Raw genomic sequence first — 21,298 nt, 5'->3', positions numbered from 1 at the left:
CATGGGCATCTCTTTCTTTAGGTTAGGGAAGTTTTCTTCTATAATTTTGTTGAAAATATTTGCTGGCCTTTTAAGTTGGGAGTCTTCACTCTCTTCTATACCTATTATCCTTAGGTTAGGTCTTCTCATTGTGTCCTGGATTTCCTGGATGTTCTGGGTTAGGAGCCTTTTGCATTTTGCATTTTCTTTGACTGTTGTGTCAATGTTTTCTATAGTGTCTTCTGCCCCTGAGATTCTCTCTTCTATCTCTTTTATTCTGTTTGTGATGCTTGCATCTATGACTCCTAATCTCTTTCCCAGGTTTTCTAACTCCAGGGTTGTCTCCTTTTGTGATTTCTTTGTTTCTTATTTCCATTTTTAGATTTTGGATGGTTTTGCTCATTTCCTTCACCTGTTTGATTGTGTTTTCCTGTAGTTCTTTAAGGGATTTTTGTGTTTCCTCTTTAAGGGGTTCTAGCTGTTTACCTGTGTTCTCCTGTATTTCTTTGAGGGAGTTATTTATGTCTTTCTTAAAGTTCTGTATCATCATCATGAGAAGTGATTTTAGGTCTGAATCTTGCTTTTCCGGTGTAATGGTGTGTTCAGAACTTGCTATGATGGAAGAATTGGGTTCTGATGATGCCAAGTAACCTTGGTTTCTGTTGCTTATGTTTTTATGCTTGCCTCCCCCACCAAATCTGGTTATCTCTAGTGCTACCTGCCTTGGCTAAATCTGACTGGGGCCTGTCCTTCTTGTGATCCTAGTTGTGTAAGAACTCCTCAGAGTCAAGCTGTCTCTGTGATCCTGTGATTCTGTGATCCTGTTATCCTGGGCCCTTTAGAGTGCCTGGGAGTAGAACTTCCTTTGGGGTATGCGACTGGCTGCAAAGTTTGTGTCCAAGGTCTGCTTAGGACACCAACCTAGACAGACTGGAAGGAACCAGTGCCACTGAGTTGGTGGAGTTCCTGCATGCCTGGGTCTCGCTGGTCCCAGTTACTCCCGGTGTTGGAACAGATGTTGTGTCCTCCTGACCTCTGTTCCTCTGATCCTGAGCATTGGCTAATTTCTTTATATTTCCTATTTGTCCTGTAATTTGTTTGCTCAGAGCTCTTTATGAGTTTGCCATTACCTAGTGAACTAGAGGTCGGTTCTCTGGCCTGTGCTACCCTCTCTGTCCATAGTATTCCCTGTACCTTTCAAGAGCAAGTCCTATGTGCTGATGAGGTTGTTTGCTGCAATCTGCAGGATGGTAGAGCCTGGGTACCACAGCAAGGTTTTCTTAGGGTCTGACATCAGTTGAGCCCCTCTACTCCCTGTGGCTGTACTTGCCCCTCTATAGTGTGGGGATGACAGTCTTTCTGCTGGAGACCAGAAAGCTCTGAGTTGTGTACATATCTGAAACAAAGAAAGAACTTAGCAAAAGGATGGAACACTATGCTCCTCTAATGAGTGTGTTAGTGGGGCGTAGTCTGTGTGCTTAGGGATGTAGGTGCCTATACTACAAGCCTTGCATGAGTTTATTCAGGACGTTCTTGAGGGAAGAGTTGACAATAGCTCCACTTTATACTGAGAATGTGACTGACTGGTATATTCTTGTCTTATTTTCCTGTTGTTTTCATAAAAATACAAAAGCAACTTAAGGGGGAAGTAGTTTATTTCAGTTCACAGTCCCAGGCTATAGTTAACCTAGTATTACAAGGGAGGAGCTTGAGGTGTTCAGTAGAACTTGAGTTGGCTGAGTATACTGCATCCATGGTCCAGGAAGAGAGAGATAGGAATGCTTGTGCTCAGTTCCCTCTGTAGCTTTTCAGTTAGTTCAGAACCCAGCCCATGAAATGGGTCTGTCCATGGTAAGATGTTCCTCCAACATCAAGTAATAATCTCCCACAGGCATGCCAAAGGCCCGTGTTCAAAGCAAATCTAGATTCTGTCAAGTAGACAAATATCATTAACTGTCATAATACTCATGGCAAATGCAATAGCCCAACTAGAATTTGGATCTAGGAAATTCATTCCTAGAATCCATGATCTTATGTAGTAGCTATATGTCCAGATTCTATTTGTGTGGTAAAGTCCATGATAAATGAACTGTGTGTGTGTGTGTGTGTGTGTGTGTGTGTGTGTATGTTTGCATGCTTGTGTGTTTTGTATTGTTTTTTGTGGTGGGATTCATATACTTTGTTACACATGTGTAGGTCATAGACCTTAGGTATCATGTTTTTCCTTCTACTTTATTTGAGACAGTTTCTCTTAATGTTCACTGTTCTGCACACTAGCCTAGTTGACCTGAGAGCATCCACAGATTCTCCTGTCTCTTATCTCCTGTGTTCTCAGAAGAGTGTTGGGATTATAGACACATATGCTGCTCTGTCTGACTTTTATTTAGGTTCTGGCTTGTGTGACAAGTACTTATCTACTGAGCCATCTTTGCAGCCCTAGAAAAAAAATATCTTCTAGAACTCTCTATGGCTACCTCAGCCTACAATGACATTTCTCAGTCTGAATTCCTAATGCATTGAGTAGGCAAAATAAGTTACTGATTGCTAAAGACTAGCCTCTATTATACAGAGTTACTTGATTTTAATTATTGTATCTTCTTTCAGAGAATTTGGAATACAGAAGCATTAGAGAAGAAAATAAATACATTTGGAGATAACTGCTATTCACAATTTACCTGCTCCTTAAGTCTTATTTATAATACCATACATATATGCACAACACATAATTATGGTCATTCATGTATTCACTCGCTTAATCGCAGAAGAGTTTGCCTTCGTCACTTAATATCATTCTAAATTATAACTGAATGTGAACAGTTTAATAGCTTAATTTGTCTGTAAATAACATATTGCTTACTTCCGATTTTCCCATGACTACAAATATTTATGTAGTGAGATACTTCCAAGGTTGTAATCTTAGAGACTTCTGATATGCATGTAAACTAAACTTACCTTTCAAATAGTTTAGTTGGTTTATCCCATCTCTGCAGCACGAAGATTGAAGAGCATCTCTCAGCTTGCTAATTGTTTTATAAATCTTTGCTAATGGAAGGCAGGAGGCACAGTTTGAACTTCAACAAACAAAAAGTACCACGAGTAATGAGATATGGTACTCTTTGTGTATGGTATGATTGATTTTTAGCAGTGATGTGATAGGCCTTATAACAGAGAGGTTTTCTGTTGTGCTTCATCCTATTGGGGGCTGGGGAGAAGAGTGTGGTGTTCAGATGAGAAGTGTCTCAGGTGTCTGAGCAACTGGTTTCTAGTTGGTGGTGCTGTCTGGGGAGGTTATGGAGCCTTTAGGAGTCGGAACCTTCCTGGAGGAAGTCCATCCCTGAAGATGAGCTTTGAGAGATCAGTCTTATTCACTTCTAATTCATTCTCTCTGCTTTGTGGTTGAAGCTATGATCTTTCAGCATCCTATTCTAGCTTGCTGCTATGCCTCTACCACCATTCTTCCTCTGGAACCATAAGCCAAAATAAACTCTCTTTCCATAATCTGCTTCTGGTCATGGTATTTTATCACAGTAACAGAAAAGGAACTAATACAGTAATCAAGATAGTATAAAAATTGGTACCAGGCATTACTGCAAGGAACCTAACCATATATTTTTTTGGAGGCAGGATATTAATTTGGAAGCAGGTATTAATTTGGTAGAAACAGGGATGGATTCTAAGACTTCATACATTTTAGGCAAGCATTCTACCCTGTATTTTACCCTAGGCCTTAGCAGGCCTTTTGAAGGTAAGAAAGACAGAGGGAGCTTTAGTGACTTAGAAACAATGTAAAAGTAAAGACTCAGTGATTTTTAAAAACAGAAAACCAAGCACTTGCTCTACCTGTAAGTTTTCAAGGTTACTAAGTTTTTTACTCTGTTACATTGTTTCTCATTTACTTTAACACATCACATAACTGTCTGGCTTCACTTACAGGAAACATGGCTAGTCACATTTGGAGGTACAGTTCATGACCATAGAAAAAAATAATCAATGCTTTCTTTGAACTTTTTAGGACTAAGGTAAAGGGATTCAGATTAAGCTAATCTGATAATACAACTCTGTCATGATTTAAATCCTCTTTTCTCTACATAGGGTGCCTTGAGTGTCTTGAGTGTCTTTATCAGATCATAGGGCAAGAGTGTGAGACTTGAAATGTGGCTTCCCCTCAGACAGATACATTGGTACCCCTTATAATGTTCTCTGCTTTCTCTTTGTAGGTTTTCTTTGTGGCATGGAGCTAGACTTTAGAGACAGACTCAGCTTGATTTTTTTTTCCCTGCCTTGGAACAAGTTCTCTGAGCCACTCCCTTGGTACAGCCCTGCTCTATAGAGTCAGAAGGGTGGGGGTGCTTACTAGGAAGCTCTGCACAGTGTGGGTTAACATTTTTCTATATTAATAGCATAGGATAAAAGATAAATGCAGTGACCCAGGTGTCCAGCATTTCTATGGTATTGTGAGGATTTGAAGCTATTAAAAGAACAGCCATTTCAAGGCTGGCAACATGCTAAATTTATATCTCACCTTTATTACAAATCAATTGACTCAAATTATGGAGGCAAAATATTTCCTTATTTTGATTAGAGTGGATTATTTCTATTCAGAGACTAGGAGAGACTAGTGGGACTTGCCTTCATAAGTGGGGCCGTTGATTAGCTCTATTTTGTCTTCTGAAGAGTTGTCATCAAGAACAGCAGGCCTTTGGTTGCATTCTGTAGAAGTGGCAAGATATCCACAGGTATAGCCCTTTGGTATTATCTAACCACACCTGCAGCCCCTGGAACAGTTTGTTTTTGAAAGAAAAAAGCAAGAACCTGGCTTAGTTTATTACTCTTGTTCTTGATGTTGTTACTACTTAAGTGTTTATAAATTAACCAAACTACTTTTTAGCTTAACATGAAGGATAAATGCCTACTGAGGGGAAATATAAATATGCAGGGCTTTAGGTAACAAACTTGTGTTACTTCCTGACCTAGTTTGGTAGTCAATTGGAACTATAATGGGCCAAGCGTTGGGAACTATCCATTGAGCATACTGAAGCAGACTTGGATTGTATTTGACAGACTGCTTTGCAGAGGTGGAGGTTGCTCCATGTTTGAAGGCTTGTACCATTTAAAATATTTAAAACCCTTCCCTTCCTCTCTTTAGAAACCTAGGATGCATTGTTTCTTAGATGATTGATGGTAGCTGTGCTTGCTGCATACCATCTTGGGTGCAGACTCCGAGGTGGGTATCTGCAGTTAGGATCTGTGCTCCAAACTATTCCTGGCCCAGGCAGAAGGCATTTATTACTAACCATAAAATCCCAAGACCTGGCTTGGCCATTCAGAAAGCCGTGATGATGGATAATAAACGACTATCTTACTTTCTTAATCACGGGTATGGCTGCCCTCAGGTATTCAATAGAGAACCATTCCTGAGAAAGGGCTGTCAGTAACAGCGCTGCTCCCAGCTGAGAGAATAAATCTCTTGGTCCCTGACAGGACCTGCTTATGCAGCCACAGCAATGTACTGATCTCAGTCATCATTGTGCCCAGTACAAGGGGAGGGAAGGTTATCCCTTGTGTGTGCACCAACACATTCGCCATTGCCCTGCATGGGTGTTTCTTCTATCCCTCTCAGCTATGTATTAACACACATACTAAGTGTTGGGACTAAGGAGCTGCTTTTAAAGCCATTCAAAGCTTTCTCTCTTGGTCACAGCTACATACAGATTCTTGATTTCTCCCTTGCTGTCCTCCAGGTACTGACTCTGTATCCTACCCATGATGTGACTTCTTTAAGCTTTGGTCCTTCCTTGTATAAAATGGGCAAGGCAGTTACCAACTCACTGGGTGGCTGTAAAGATGAACTGACACTGTAGGGTGGTGTCTGGCACAAAGCACTGGCTCTGTGAATGGCGGCCTTTCTCCCTGGTGGCCATTACTACTGAGTGCTGGACCAAACATTTCCCCTGGGTCTTAGCATCTGTCGCTGTTCTATTGCTGTGAAGCAACGCCATGAACAAGGCATGGAATCAACTCATGAGTGATCAAAGATAAGCCCCCCACCTTCCAGGAGCACTGACTCCAGTTTTGAAAGAACTATACCAGGGCCTGCATTGCCACAGGGAGACATAGTTAAAATAAGAGGTGGAGAAAGGAAAGATGTTAGTGATGCTAGTAGGCAGGCTTAAGAAGCTGCTATGTAATAGGCACTTACATTCAGCACAGTGTTGCTCAGCTTGGCAAACACATGGATGCTGGCTGAAATTATAATGGGCAATATTCTACTTTGAATTTTACCCTCCCCCTTTGTCTGTCTGTCTCTCTGTGTCTGTCTCTGTTTGTAAGTGTGTGTGCATACACACACACACACACACACACATGCACGCACGCACGCGCACGCGCTTGTGAAGGAGTCAGAGGTCACAATGTCTGATGTCTTTCTCTGTTGCTCTTCATCTTACCTTTTAAGATGAAATCTGGAGTTCATACCTTTAACTAGGCTGTATGGCCAATGAGCCCCTGGGGTCCACCTTTAAATGCCTCCCCAACTCAGAGATTACAGGCTCAAGCTACTGTGTCTCACTTTTCCGTGGTGCTGGGGATCTGAAATCAAGTTCCCATGCCTGTGCAGCAAGCACTCTATCCAGGAGACCATCTCTCAGGTCCTCCTGCTTGAACTTTTAATAACAAATTGTTCTTTGAATTATACATGGGACAGGAATGTATGTAACAATCCTCTCTAGTCCGAACAGGTGGAATTAGACATTAGGATGTCAATTAAATGTATCTAGTTACTTCTGATAAGTCTGCAACCATTTCCTGTGCATGTTATCATTATGCCAAGTAGAGTATAATCTTATACATCTGCTCATATAGTCAGTACAAGTAACTAGTACATGAACAGTTTTGCTTTTTGTTTTTAACTTTTTAACTTTTGTTTTAACTAATAGGATAACAATTGTTATCCTATTTAATGACTTTGAAAAGATTCTTTTTCCAAGAAGCAAGCCTAGAATTTTTTTAAATCACATTTTTGGGGGATTCTGGTTCTATTCTGGTTCTGTTTTCTGGTTCTCTCCACAATTGTATAAGCAAGATTGAAGAGAGGAATCACAGGGGGATCTGTTTAGAAGCTTACTTGTTTGAAGCCCCCAGAAGCACTGGCTCTTTGATCTCCTGTGGAGTGCCTCTGATCGTTTATTCTGTAAGGTATTTGTGTGTCCATGTGATAGATGTTTCACTGAACCTAGTAAATGGAAGAAAATTTCCCCTAGCCTTTAAATATATTGCTTTCCTCATTCTTTCCAAAACATACTCTCCTTGGGTAAGAACATTTTAGAGACATTTGGCACCAAATCAGCAGGATTGTGGCTTTTAAAGGAACATGAAGTTCTGAGAAGCGGTTTGATTGGTAAGAAGCCGTTTTTGTTTCCTTTTCCTTGACTGCATTTCTCAAATCTGATAACAAAAACAACCCCTTTTATTCCTCCTGTCCTTTCATTTCTCTTTCCTGAAACAAGAGTATCAGATTTCACTGAATTTTGTACGCAGCATCTGTTGCCACTTTCCTTTCGTGCCTTGAAGGGAAGAAAAAGCTCCTAGGTGTACAGAGTCAATTAAATTGTGAAGAAAATAGTGTGTGAGTTAAACAAGACCTACCAGGGTCTGGGAGCAGAGCTGGAAGGATTGCCATACTGTTGCAGAGTCCAATCCATGCTTCAGAAGATGTTAGTCGTGTTGAGAGACCACTGCTTTGACTCACTACTCCAGAGGCTAGATGGCTGATTCAGTTGCTCCAGTCACCTAGTAATTTCGATTAAATAAATGAGAAATTATGTTTTTTTGCAGGCAATAAATATAGAATACTGATTATATTAGATGAAGGATGTTACTGTGATTGAATCATGTAAAATATTTCATTCCAGCACTCCTCTGCTTTTTTTCTTATGGATGAAACTCTCACAATAGATAATAGTAAAAGTTTTGCCAATTTTTGAAGACAATCTCTCTCTTCTTTCAATAAACATTATATTTATATGCAATATTCTTTGATAGTAACAAAATACTCAGACTTTAAAAGTCTTTAGATATGATCAATATAGTTTTGGAAGCCCAAACAACCAAGCATGACCAGATTTAAAATGAAAATTCTCTTTCTAACTCTCCCATAAAGAAGCTATCGATTAGATGGAATTTATGGCTGCTAATTTCCCTTCTTATTTATTAGATGAATACTAGTACCTGAAACCCCGAGACTTATATTGGTTTTTTTTGTTTGTTTTTTTTGTTGTTTTAAAGAAGAATGTGTCTTGTCTTTATTTTTTTCAAAGATTATTTATTATTATATGTAAGTACACTGTAGCTGTCTTCAGTCACACCAGAAGAGGGCATCAGATCACATTAGGGATGGTTGTGAGCCACCATGTGGTTGCTGGGATTTGAACTCAGGACCTTCAGAAGAGCAGTCAGTACTCTTACCCGATGAGCCATCTCTCCAGCCCCCTATATTGTTTTTTTTCTGCTCTGTAATTATCCTTTCATTTCTTTTTGAAAAATGTTTCAGTAGAGCATTGTTTATTACTGAATTTCTAATTGGCAGTGGTTTTAATACTCTATTTGTGGGAATAATTTTAAAATATTTTAGAAACAGAGACATGTTTACATAGTGGAAAAAAATATGTCTTTTAATTTTACCTGAGCTGTGTTTTGGATGACTTGCCAGCCTTAGAGTCCTTGCATATGAAAACAGAAAATATGCATATATATATATATAATGTACATGGAACGTGGTGCACATTGTGTGTACAGAATTCCTGTTTGTGAAGCTTCTCCAGGGTAGTTGCGGTGAAAATGTGTTGTGAAGCCCATTGTGTATGTCCTTAGCTCCATGATGTCTCCCACTCAAAAAGCAAGGAGCAAAACAAACCCCAGAGATGGAGGAATTATAGTGGACAGTGAATTCTGAGGTTCAGGCCATTTTGAACATTTCCTTGAGGAACTAAAATGTGTTCACCAGCTGTGTCCTTGCCTGGGTGCAGTTTCTGTTTGCCACATCTCCATGGTGAAAGTAGATGTTTTGCACTCGATGACATGTATTCTTTTTGTACATCCTGAATCACATACCAACTGCTTTGTTGGGTTCTCAACCATTTATGCATCTTAAGGAGAAGTATGTTGGTGTCTTTAAAGTACCTTGCTAAGGAATTGTTGGTCATAATTTTGAATATTTTTTATGCCTTGTCTTATGTACTATTATAACATAGTCCCTAGAGAAGTTGCAGATATATACATTCTAGTAGTGTAGGATCTGATCATCAATTTTTGATAATTCTCTAGGGCAGATAATAAACAAAAGAGTGAATCATCACACATGTATAGAATAATATAGAAAATTGTTTTTGCAAAAGAAAAAAAAGTACCTGGTTTCCTTTTTGCTTCCGCATTCCTTTCACAATGCCTTTAACTTACTTGTATTATTTGTTTGTTTGTTTGTTTATTTAATGTGATGCCAGGGCTCAAACCTAGGGCCTTACTTGTGCTAGACAAGAGCCCTGCGTGTGAGCTACATTCCAGGCCTCCTTTGCATTTGAAAGTTAGTTGAGTCTAAAGTGCAGATCACTTTGTAGTAGAAATAGGAACCGGTGCCTGTTCATAGGCACTGTTTCTACCTGAAGCGCCAACTCCAGGAGAGATAAGACACCAGCATGAAATGTGTCTGAAGCGCGACTTAATTTAGAATAGTCTTTGATTTTTCTTTTCTTGTTCCTCCCTCCTAATAAAGACATTGCCGCACATGTATTAATGTAGTGAAGTTTAATTAAAGAAATATAGACAGCCTGGAACGATCTAGACTCTGCCAGTTGCTGCAAAGGCAAGAATGTACAAACTAAGGCAGATGTAGGATAGCTGCCACTTCCAGTTGCTTTGGGCCTTTCTCCTCATGAGGCCAGCCCTTTTGCAGGTCTGCTTGGCAGGTAGTAGTGGCAGCCAGCCAGCCAGCCAGCCTTACTGTGACAGAGGAATTTCTTAATATAAGTCATTTTAGCTTTTGCTATTATTTCTTGCAGAAGTAGGGAGCCTAAATTCTGGACCCCAAAGCAGACGTCGGAGCCTTTGTTACTGCTCAGAGCAGATTACACAAGAGCTTTTCTGTTGTTAGGTCCCTGAAAGGTCAGCAACTGATGGCTAACCCTCACCTCTCTGTGTGCAGAGCTGGAAGTGCATGCATGCAGTCGTGTAACCAGTGCACAGCCTGTGTGCCTCACTCTGCCATAGCGCCACACTATGAAGTGGGGTGGCCAATCTTGTGTCAAATTCTGCCTTAGAATTCCACACAATGATGACCATGGCAAAAAGAAGACAACCTTCAAAGCAGTCAGATCTGCTCTTAATGACTGACTGTTTTGAAAAGATAATGTTTAAGAAACAGGCAGGGTCTGGAGAGATGGCACAGTGGTTAAGTGAGAACACTGGCTGCTCTTCCAGAGGATCCGGACTTGGTTCTCAGCAGCCACGGGGCAGTTCACGACTCTCTGTAGCTTTAGTTCCAGGGGAATTCTATGCTCTCTTCTGGCATCCATGGGTGCTAGGCACATAGAAGACAGACATATGTTCAGGTAAAAACACCATACACATAAAAGAAAAGAATTATATTTATAGGTAATGCTATTTGGCTTTTATCAAATCTTTAGTCTTTAAAAAAATAAGCCAGATTTTATAGAAGTTTTACAAAATCCCTTAAGAAAGTCCAAAGTAGAAGAGTTGGGAAGGTAGTGTTTAAGATGCTGCAATGTGACCATGGGAAGCGATAGGGGAGGACTCTGTTGGGAGAAGTCTTTGTAGTGAGCTATGTTTATGTTGACTCATTTTGACTCCCCTACCTCTACCCGCTTGTCTCACTATGTAGTCCAACCTGCTCTTGAACTCACAGTCTTCTTGCTTTGCCTTCCAAATGATAGGACTATAGGCATGTTTTACTGCCCCTAGCCTTATTGTCATTTCTCCTAAAAAGTGGTCCTTGAAAAATATACTGAGAGTCTTTGGAAGTCATCTTGGGGGTCTCGGTACTGTGTTTGGAGATCTACCAATCTCTTTGACAGAAAGCTTGATAAGACATTAACTGCCTGATTACTAGAGCTGTGAGTGCCACAGACTAACAACAAGATGTGTAAAGCTAATCCTGTTGGTGTTATTGCACAGCAATGTTAAAATAGCCTTTAAAGTCAGTGCTCTGGAAAAATGATATCGCTACTCTTCTGACCTCTTTACCCTAACCCAGCATGTGGGCTTGGTCCATATTTATTACTCTGGACTTTAGGTGCCTCACCACTACAGATGTGCAGCCACGTGAACAGTTGCAGATCCACATCCACAGATTCAACTAACTACAGTTGGAAAATATTGAAGAATAAGAATGTTGCATCTGTGATGAACACATACAGACTTTTCTCTTGTGTTTGTTCCCTTGACAATGCAGCATAGCCACTGTTCACATGGCTTTTAAGTTATAAGTACTCTAGAGATGACCTTCTGGGTGGTGCAGGATAGGACTTGACCATCTATTGATCTTGGCATTACTGAGGTCCTGCAACCAATCCCCCAAGCATGCTGCCAGACCACACAGGTTGGCTTTCCTTTGTAGGTGTTTGTTTTAAGTGTCTTTTGAGCATTTCATGGCAGCAAGCATTTTGTATTAAGCTACATTCTCCCAGCAAACTGCTGTCATTGTGTAGATACTTTCATTTTCTCCAAGGACTCAGACGACACCGAAGAATGCTATTATTACTGCACTTCACTTGGAGTTGGGAACTTTTCTTTTGTTTCAGATATCCTCTTTTTTAATTAAATTATTTTATTTATTTACATTCCAAAAGTTGCCCCTCTTCTGGTCCTCCCTGCCCCCAGCCTCTGAGAGGGTGCTCCCCCACCCTGCCACACCCCCACCTCACCAGCACCAAGTTCCCACAGGATTAGGCACACTCTCTCCCTCTGAGGCCATACAAGGCACCTCTGCTGCACATGTGCCAGGGGCCATGAACCAGTCCATGTATGCTCCTTGGTTTTTGGCTTAGTCTCTGGGAGCTCTGAGGGGTCTGGGTTGGATGACACTATTGTTCTTCCTATAGGGTTGCCATCCAATTCAGCTCCTTCAGTTCTTCCCCTGACTACTCCATATGGGTCCCTGACCTCAATCCAATGGTTGGCTGTAAGTCTCTGCATTTGTCTCAGTCTGCTGGAAGAGTCTCAGAGGACAGCCATGCCAGATTCCTGTCTGCATATACAACGTGGCCTCAAGTAAAAGTGTCAGGATTTGATATGTGTGCATGGGATAGAACCCACGTTGGTATAGTCTCTGAGTGGCCTTTCCTTCAGTCTCTGCTCCATATTTGTACCTGTATTTCCTTTAGACAGGAACAAATTCTAAGTCAAAAATTTTGAAGATGGGTGAGTGGCCTCAACCCTCCACAGGGGCCCTGTCTATCTACAGGAGGTGGTCTCCCCAGTATTGGGCACTTTGGCCCATTGGGTCCTGGTAGCCTCTCATATCCCAGGTCTCTGGAACTTTCTAGAGGTTCCCCTCCTCCTCAACCCTACACACTGCACATATTGATACATTCTTCTGGCCCTCTGGGTGTCCCTCTTATCTCTCCCAACATCTGATCCTGCCCCCCCCCGTTTTCTCCTTCTTCCTTCCCTCTCCCACCCAAGTCTCTCTCCCTCCCTCTGCCTCCCATGATTATTTTGTTCCCCTTCTAAGTGAGTTTCAGGTATCTGAACTTGGGCCTTCCTTCTTGGTAAGCTTCCTATGGTCTGTGTGTTGTATCATGAGTATTCTGAACTCTTGGCTAATACCCATTTACCAGTGAGTACATACCATGCTTGTCCTTTTGGATCTGGATTACCTCACATTAGGGTGATATTTTCTAGTTCCATCCATTTTGCCTACAAAATTTATAATGTCCTCATTTTCAGTAGCTGAATAGTATTCCATTGTGAAAATGAATCCACAAAATTCATTATGTCCTCATTTTCAGTAGCTGAATAGTATTCCATTGTGAAAATGAATCACACTTTCTATATCCATTCTTCAGTTGAGGGACATCTGGGTTGTTTCCAGCTCTGGTGATTATAAATAAGGCTGCTATGAACATAGTGGAGCATGTGTCCTTGTTATATGTTGGAGCATTTTTTGGATATATGCCCAGGAGTGATATATCTGGATCTTCAGGTAGAACTATTTCCAGTTTTCTAAGGAACTATCAGATTGTTTTCCAACACACACACACACACACACACACACACACACACACACACACACACACATGCATACACACACAAACACACCAATTAATTAGTTATTGGACATCAGCTGAGTGGTAGTTCCCTTTCCCATTGTTGTGATAGAATACTGGCACAAACAACTTGAGGGAAAGGCTTTATTTTAGCTCTTTATTCAGGGAATTCAGCCCCTGTGTCAGGATGAGACTGCAGCAGAGAGGCTCATGACTGCAGGGGCAGAAGCATGAGCTAACTGCTTACACTGAAGGGACAGGCAGGAGGTAGAGAGCCTGGGCTGGAACCAGAGCCAGGTTAGAATATGGGATCTACTCCCCATTACCCAGTGACCCTCTTCTCTTCCTCTATCTAAGTCTCACTGCATAAAGATTCTACAGCATCCCAAAACAGTGCCACCCATTGCAGAGCACCAACTGTTCAAACATATGAGTCTGTGGAAGACATTTTACATTCAGCGATACCATTTGGCCCCTGACCTCCATAGGCTTATGGCCATCTCATGATGTAAAGTACATTCTGTCTAACTAACTAACTAACTAACTAACTAACTAACTAACTAACTAACTTTATTTATTTATTTATTGGGTTTTTGAGACAGGATTTCTCTGTCTAGCCCTGGCTGTCCTGGAACTCATTCTGTAGACCAGGCTGGTCTTGAACTCAGAAATCTGACTGCCTCTGCCTCCCAAGTGCTGGGATTAAAGGAGTGCATGTCTAACTTTAAAGGTCCTCATAGCTTTACAACTCCAGCACTGTTCAAAGTCTCCTCCATAACTCAAGGTAATCTTTTAATTCTGAACCCCTGTAAAATCAAAGACAGAGTTCTACACTTCCAGTTTTCTGAGTCAATATTCTGATTCTAGATGAGAGAAGTGGGGGTATAACAAGGAAAAGGACAGATCAACCAAAATCAAAACCAGGGCAAGCACCAACTCATGCAGCTTCATATCTGACATCTAGAGCTCCAAGAGGCTTGGGTGGCCTTGCTCCTCCAGATCTGATTTCTGTAGCAAATGTAGACTCTTCCTTGGGTTGGACTGGGAATCTCCAGCTTGTCCTAGTGGATGTGCTGCTTTCTTAACACCTAAAACATCTGGGTTCCAATTTCATACTGTTACACACACTCTCAGGAGCATCACAAAGGGAATACTGCTCAGCTAATCGTCGCGTGGCTTCAACAGCTGGGTGTAAGCCTTCACACTATAAAGCTTACGTTCTATGTTTTTGCAAAGGGGCACCGTGGGGATGCTGCTGCCACATCCAGCTTGTGATGTGGCCTGGCCCCTCTCTTGCACAACTGCAGTGGCCTTTGAGCACTGAGCCAGGAAGACATTTGCTTTGGCAGTCTATGTGAGGCTGTGCTGGTACTCTGCTTTCTCAGGTGCTGTCTATTTTCTCCTTTTAAGAGAACTTGTATTTTTATATACTAAATGGATGGAGTCCTGCCCTCCAGGGACCTTTCCCATCATCCCAATAGAGAGTGGGAAGTTTCTCTTTAGTTGCACTCAATCTCTTAATGATAATGACCATTTTGTCTGCATCCTCAAACATATGCATGCTCCTACCCTTGCCAAGCTGCACATTTTCACATATTTCTTCTCCATGTTCTGCTCTCTTTCATGTAAATATGATTAAGAGTAATGAATAGTAACTTGAATGCTACATTACTTTGCAATTTCTTCCACCAAGCAAGAGCTCTTGGGCCCCTCTAAAAATGGCACAAGCACAGACTTCACTGTGTATTTGAATTGGCTCTGTGGTCTTCAGAAAGGCTCAGTAAGCTCCGCCTCCAACATTCTAGGACTTCTGTCACCTTAAGCCCCAAACTCCTCCCCCTTCCCCTGAGAATACTTCCAATAGTCTACAAACCACATGACTAGGTTTATTTCCACATCAAAAACTTATTCAGTGATTCTAATTTTCTGCATTAGTTACTTTTCTCATTTTACTGACAGAATACCTGAAAGAAATAACTCGAAAGCAGGACTCTTCTGGTTCACAGTACTGGAGATTTAGTCTATCATGGCAGTAATGGCGGGGTGATGGGGTGGGAGGCAGCTTGTTCCATTGCAGTGCTTGTCAGGATGCAGGGTGTTGGGCCAGAACTGGGGATGGGCTGCAACCAGCAATTCTGTTTCTCAGCAACCCACTTCCCGCAGCTCACCTCAACTCTAAAGGCTCCCAACCTTTCTCAGTTGCATGCCATCTGGAGTGCAGATATGTGAGCCTGTGGGGGATTTCAAACCAAAGCATATTATTAGTGAAATAAGTCTCCCTCTCATTGCAGCCCCCTCACCACTGACTGCCCCACAGCCTTACGGTTCCTGTGCCTTCAGACAGACCATTTCAGTTTTACAGGTATGTGGGAAAATGTTCTGCTTTTCCTCCTTAAGTATGGCATACTGTCTTTGTTATTTTATATATATCCTGGCATTATTTCCATATGTATATAAAATAAATATATACATATATCATATTTAAAGTACCACCTCTTTTAAAAATTGTGACTTAGTATTCATTATATATAAATACTATAATTTAGTTAATGAGACCATGTTGACGAATATACAAGGTCTTCCCAATTGCTTGCTACTTAAATAGTGCTACATTGTATGTCACTGGAGGTAGAGTGGTAACAGGGATTAAAGAAATGTATCTGAGGTCTGACTTGACAGTCTTAGACTCCATGTCTGAGGCCTGAATTAGGCAGGTTCCCTCTCTGTTTGTATGGGTGTTTGCCATCAGAAGTCACACACCTCACAGCTATCACTACAGCTGTGGCTTTAGGATCTGAACTACTAGGCTCTTTTGTATTCTACATAAGTTTTACAATGAATAAATCTTGGAAGTGGCTTTTAAAGTTTTTTGAAGGAGAATAGTTGATATACCTGGTACTTTAAATAGCTTTAAAAGTCCCAAACCAAATTTCAGGTTTAAATTTGCATATTAATTTTGATTTTTTTCTTTTGCTTTTGATTCTGCATATCGTTCAGTTGTAGGGAACTTGGATGTGACCTAGTTGGAAGGAAGCCTGTTTTTGTGAAATTAATGTGTAAAAACATGGTGGGATTATTCCTTGGTATATTAACTGTGCTCTGCAATCTTGTTAACTGTTTTGAAGCTTGCATTTATCACAGCTTGAAGCCATTTGGAGTGAGTGCACTGGGAGAATTTCTTTCGTGAATAATCTGTGTATTAACCAGTGCCCTTCAAGGTAACAGAATGAACAGTTACTTCCTTACAGAAATGATGGCCACTGAGCAGTCAGAGCCAGACTGTGGCAAATTGAGGCAAGCACAGGAGCTTCAGAGGCCTGCTCTGTTTCTAGCATTGCCATTCAGTACTATGAGAGAGGCGGGGTGTGAGGATGGAGTGGGGTGGACTGGGCCAGAGGATTAGAGCATGGGAAGATTTCAATTTAATAAGATTTTGTAGGTTCTAAGAAGAGGTTGTTTGAGGAAGCTGGGTCCAAAATGACCCCCCTCAGCTATTAGTTGTAATTGAGGGCAACAAGTTCACCTCTCTTCAGGTGTTCCCAATATTTGAAGAGTTGTCACCCTTAGATAGAATTTTATGTGGTAAGCACATTTACGGTAATAGACTTTTTATGTATTTAGTAGCAACCAATTTAGAGCATTCCAAATGTGTGCTCTAAAACACTGAGTTTTTCTACTGACAGTTGAGAGAAAAAGGCAAAGATTGCTAATCGCAGAATTTGTGTCAAGTTCTTGGTCTTTAGGCTATGGATTCCTTAAAGGAAATGTTCTTCGATAGTAAAGATACCGACTATAGATACCAACTCATTTGCAACTAGAACTCATCAAAGATTGTCGAAAGGCTTTTATATGTCTTTGTTGGTTATCCGATTGTAACAGCTTTAATAAGTACATAAAATAATTATTTGAGCTAGAAGAGACCCAAAGAACAAAGATTGAGCCCTTTGCTCCTTAAAGTCTCACAGCTCTTAGAGGCCCAGCTAGAGTCTGTACCCCATCTGCCAGCCTCCAGGCTAAGTTCTGAAGTGGAGACTTAATGCTTTTAGTCCCCAAGCTTAGAAAACAGCTCGGAACTCTTCACTCTCGGCAAATCAACAGAACTATCAGGAGATGAAGTAGAAATGTAAAGGGAGCCTGCCTTGGCTTTCCAGAGTTCTGGGTACTGCTCTGACCTGGCAAGTCAACCCTGAAGATTCAGCACTCCCTGACCTGTGTTCCTGACCTACTTTTCTTTTCTTTCTTTCTTTCTTGTTTTTTTTTTTAAGTTTTTTTAAAAAAAGATTTATTTATTTATTTTTATGTATATGAGTACACTGTAGCTGTACAGATGGTTGTGAGCCTTCATGTGGTTGTTGGGAATTGAATTTTAGGACCTCTGCTTGCTCTGGTCTGCCCTGCTCGCTTCGGTCAACTCCACTCGCTCTGGCCCAAGGATTTATTTATTATTATACATAAGTACACTGTTGCTATCTTCAGATGTACCAGAAGGTGCCAGATCTCATTACAGATGGTTGTGAGCCACCATGTGGTTGTCGGAATTTGAACTCAGGACCTTCAGAAGAGCAGTCAGTACTCTTACCTACTGAGCCATCTCGCCAGCCCCTTGACCTACTTTTTTTCTGCTCCTTTTGGTCCATTGGAACCCTTTGTCATATATCCCCATGGTTCATAGGCCCCTTCTTAGTAGGTTTGCAAATATAGGTAAGTTTCCCTTAATAAAATCTCGTTTTGGCTCTATTCTTAAAGGTAGCCAGCCATCCCTATGTTTAACTTTTTTTTTTTTTTTTTTTTTTTTTTTTTTTTTTTTTTTTTTTTTTAATAATTTGGAGTTTGAATTTTCGTTTCTTTGAAAAACACAGGAACATTATGGGAATATGTTTTTATTTCAGTCCCATGTGTGGGCTGTGGGGCTGCTTCAGATTATCTACAGGAGCTGATCATAATTTGCCTCATGCTTTAGCAGGGATGTGATTTTGTCAGCTGCAGATAGCTTCTGTGATTGTGTGACTTTGGAATTCTGGGGACTTTTCAGAGGGTATATAAATGCTAGGGCCTCAGGAAGGAGGTATGTGTGTGTGAGGTGTTGTTGGTTGGTTGTGGTTTGTTAAGTAGTAAAGTGCAAAGAAGAAACAAGAAGAGCTTAGACATCCTCACAACAAAGAGCACATCTGTCTCAAGGAACTCAACGCCCTTAATCAGCAGGAAGAAATTTAATAACAAGTCCCCCATTTCCCTCTCTATCCTTGTTTCTCTCTTTTAAGGTTGAAAGGATAGAAGAAAACAACAACAACAAAAAAAAAAAAACAAAAACAAAAAAAACAAAACCAAAACCAAAACCAAAAAAAACCAAAGTTGCAAAGTCTGGCTACAATAATCCATTGTGAGAAGATAATTATTTTTAAAAGCTAAACGAAACAAAGACTAGTATGAGATTATATGTAACTAAATGCCAAAACACTCATAATCTGAATACACTCTGCTAGTGAGAGAGCGATATGTCAAAAATAATTACTGGAACTTCCTGATAATATGATTTTTTGACACATGGTTAATTTTCCTAAGTGTTGTAGCTTTCCAGAGAATAGAAAGTCAGGCTGCCTGGGCATGAGGTAGAGGCAGTTTTACCCTGGGATGAGATGTGGTCAGGAAAAGTAGAACCTCAGCTTGTTTATAAAACACTGGATTTCACTGAGACATCTTAGCCGAACATGTGAATGTACTGTGTTCTCATTTGTCTAGGTTTCTTGATGGTCTGCTTCTGAGGATAAAGGAACCCTTAGCACTTCCCCTTTGATGAGTACATCTCATATTGTATAATTTTGTAATATGGAGCATATGTTTATTCTTTCATAACCAAATACTAAAATATATGGCCAAATATCAAAACAGGGCCAATAAAACCACATATGATTCTTATGGCTGCTAGTTCTGTTACCATTAATATTTAATATAAAAATTCTTTCCATATTAATGAAATAAAACATTTCCATATATAATATTAAAGATAGAAATGTAGCCAATAGTAATGTCTGGAAATGATGTAGTCGGTTCCGGCTTCCTTGTGAAAATTTTGTGACTAAATTCTAGGCTGTTATAAATGTATTTTGACAAGCTATCTCTTTTTATTCTACTTCTCCAAATAAAGAATTTAGCAACTATACCCTAAAACCTGTTTGTTACCACTTTTACAGACAGTATTCTCAGTAGAGTGTGTGTGTATGTGTGTGTGTTAGTGATTTGTTTGATGAAAGAAAACAATCACTTGTTCAGGGTGGAGCATTGTGGGGAGCTCTCTCAAGCATGAAATTTGAGTTTCCAGGCACATGTGTATTTATGGGAAGTGCTTGGCTCTGTATGAAGAGTGACAAATGTCACCCTAACTGTCCCAATACCACATAACTTAGACTAAGAAGAGCAAAGGGCATAGAGAAATGACTACCATGCTTGTGACTCACACATTCCAGTTAGTGGCCACTCGTTTGTTCTAGCTTGTCGCTTTCTTTTGTCTCTGTGCTTCATTTGTTTCCTCTGGTCATGATCTGGAAAAGCATAAAAATGGTGGAAATAATGTAAACCCAGGGGAAATACAGGAAAATGTAGACAATGTATTGAAACCTGCAATCAAGGAAGTATGTGTCCTGATATGGCTGTCATAAATATGGAGCTGTTTCTCTCAGGTTAGTATTGCCCCAGAGAACACCAGGGGTTCAATTCTCTGCACAAGATGGGGAATGGAAGCATCTGGTGTGTTTGTAATGATTGTGGCTATGTTGGGGATCTTCTGGCACAGATATTTCTGTCTCCAATTTAGGTTATCTAACTTGCTTTATTTCTTCCTTTCTCTTCCAAGTTTTCTGTTTGGTGTTGCTTCTATATCTATGACACAGTTTAAATCTTTGTCCCACTTCTCAAAAAGTGTGATTGGAAAAGTATAAACCAATGAAGCTATGTTTTCCTAGAAAAGATGGATTTCTTCAGGAAGTCAGAGCAGGGAGGTACTGTAGCCCACAAGAAGAGTGTAACTAACGTCTTAGAAAGTGCTTTGGACTTGGGAAGCCAGAGACTTAAGGTTCTGTTTCTATCAAAGCTGACTTGTAAGCTCAGAGCCTTGGCTGAGGTGTTTTTCCTCTGGATTGCATTCTTCCATCTCTGAGAATGCTAAGTATAAGTCCTCTCTGAGAAGCATATTAAACACCATAGAAAGCAGCATTCTTCCCCCTTTTCATTTTCTTTACATGGAGCCAATTAGGAGGATGTATGTCTTCTTTGCTTTGAAGAAGGACTTAAATCCTGGAGTTGGAAAGCATCTTAAGAAGTTGTGCAGTGTTTTCAACATGTGGGACAAACTAGGTGCTTTGATTGTCTTCGTGATCACTGCAGTGTCTGGATAACGGCATTGGTGCTGTCTCAGACATGTAATGCTTAGGACGGTGAGGACGTTGACTCTTAATCCAGTTTTATCACTTAGCACACAGCTGCAAACTTAGACATTGATAAACAATAGTCAGGTAACCTAGGCCAAGTAAGGAGACCAGGAGTTGAGGTCCATGATCCACAAACATGGGGTTGCTGCTCCCATTATTTAAAACATCAGCTGGATCCAGTGTAGTACAGCAACTCGTGGCAAAGGGCCGTGGCCGTTGGCAGACAGTGTTCATTGAAAGCACCCATTTGTGGAGTAACTGGGACCAGCGGGACCAGGTACACAGGAACTCCACCAGCCCAGTGACTCGGGCTCCTTCCAGTCTGTCTGGGCTGGGGTCCAGAGCAGACCTTGGGCGCAAGCTCCGCAGCCAGTCCCACAACACCCAAAGGAATCTCCACTCCCAGGCACTGTGACACACCCAGGATCAGAGGTGAGCAAGAACCAACATCTGTCCCAACACTGGGAGTAACTGGGTCCAGCAGGACCAGGCATACAGGAACTCCGCCAGCCCCTTGACTCTGGTTCCTTCAGGCCTGTTTGGGTTAGCATTCTGAGCAGACCTTGGGCACAAGCTCTGCAGCCAGTCCTACAACTCACAGAGAAAGCCACACTCCCA

At 41.0% G+C, this 21,298-nt stretch overlaps 1 protein-coding gene across 3 annotated transcripts in view; it reads left to right on the top strand.

Moving 5' to 3' along the window:
- Positions 1-21,298, top strand: part of Fam160a1 (family with sequence similarity 160 member A1) — a 256,635-nt gene that overhangs the window by 146,568 nt on the left and 88,769 nt on the right. For 2 of the 3 annotated variants that reach the window (XM_031374231.1, XM_031374229.1), the window contains exon 4: positions 15,548-15,618. The gene's annotated coding sequence lies outside the window, so the exon portion shown is untranslated. Of the gene's footprint in view, positions 1-15,547; positions 15,619-16,397; positions 16,475-21,298 lie in introns of all 3 variants that reach the window. The other variant, XM_031374230.1, reaches the window with a different exon arrangement.

This window comes from Mastomys coucha, unplaced genomic scaffold, assembly GCF_008632895.1.
Source record: "Mastomys coucha isolate ucsf_1 unplaced genomic scaffold, UCSF_Mcou_1 pScaffold16, whole genome shotgun sequence".
Lineage (NCBI taxonomy): Eukaryota > Metazoa > Chordata > Mammalia > Rodentia > Muridae > Mastomys > Mastomys coucha.
The sequence above is the reverse complement of the archived record's forward strand: the minus strand, read 5'-3'. Positions and strand labels throughout refer to the sequence as shown.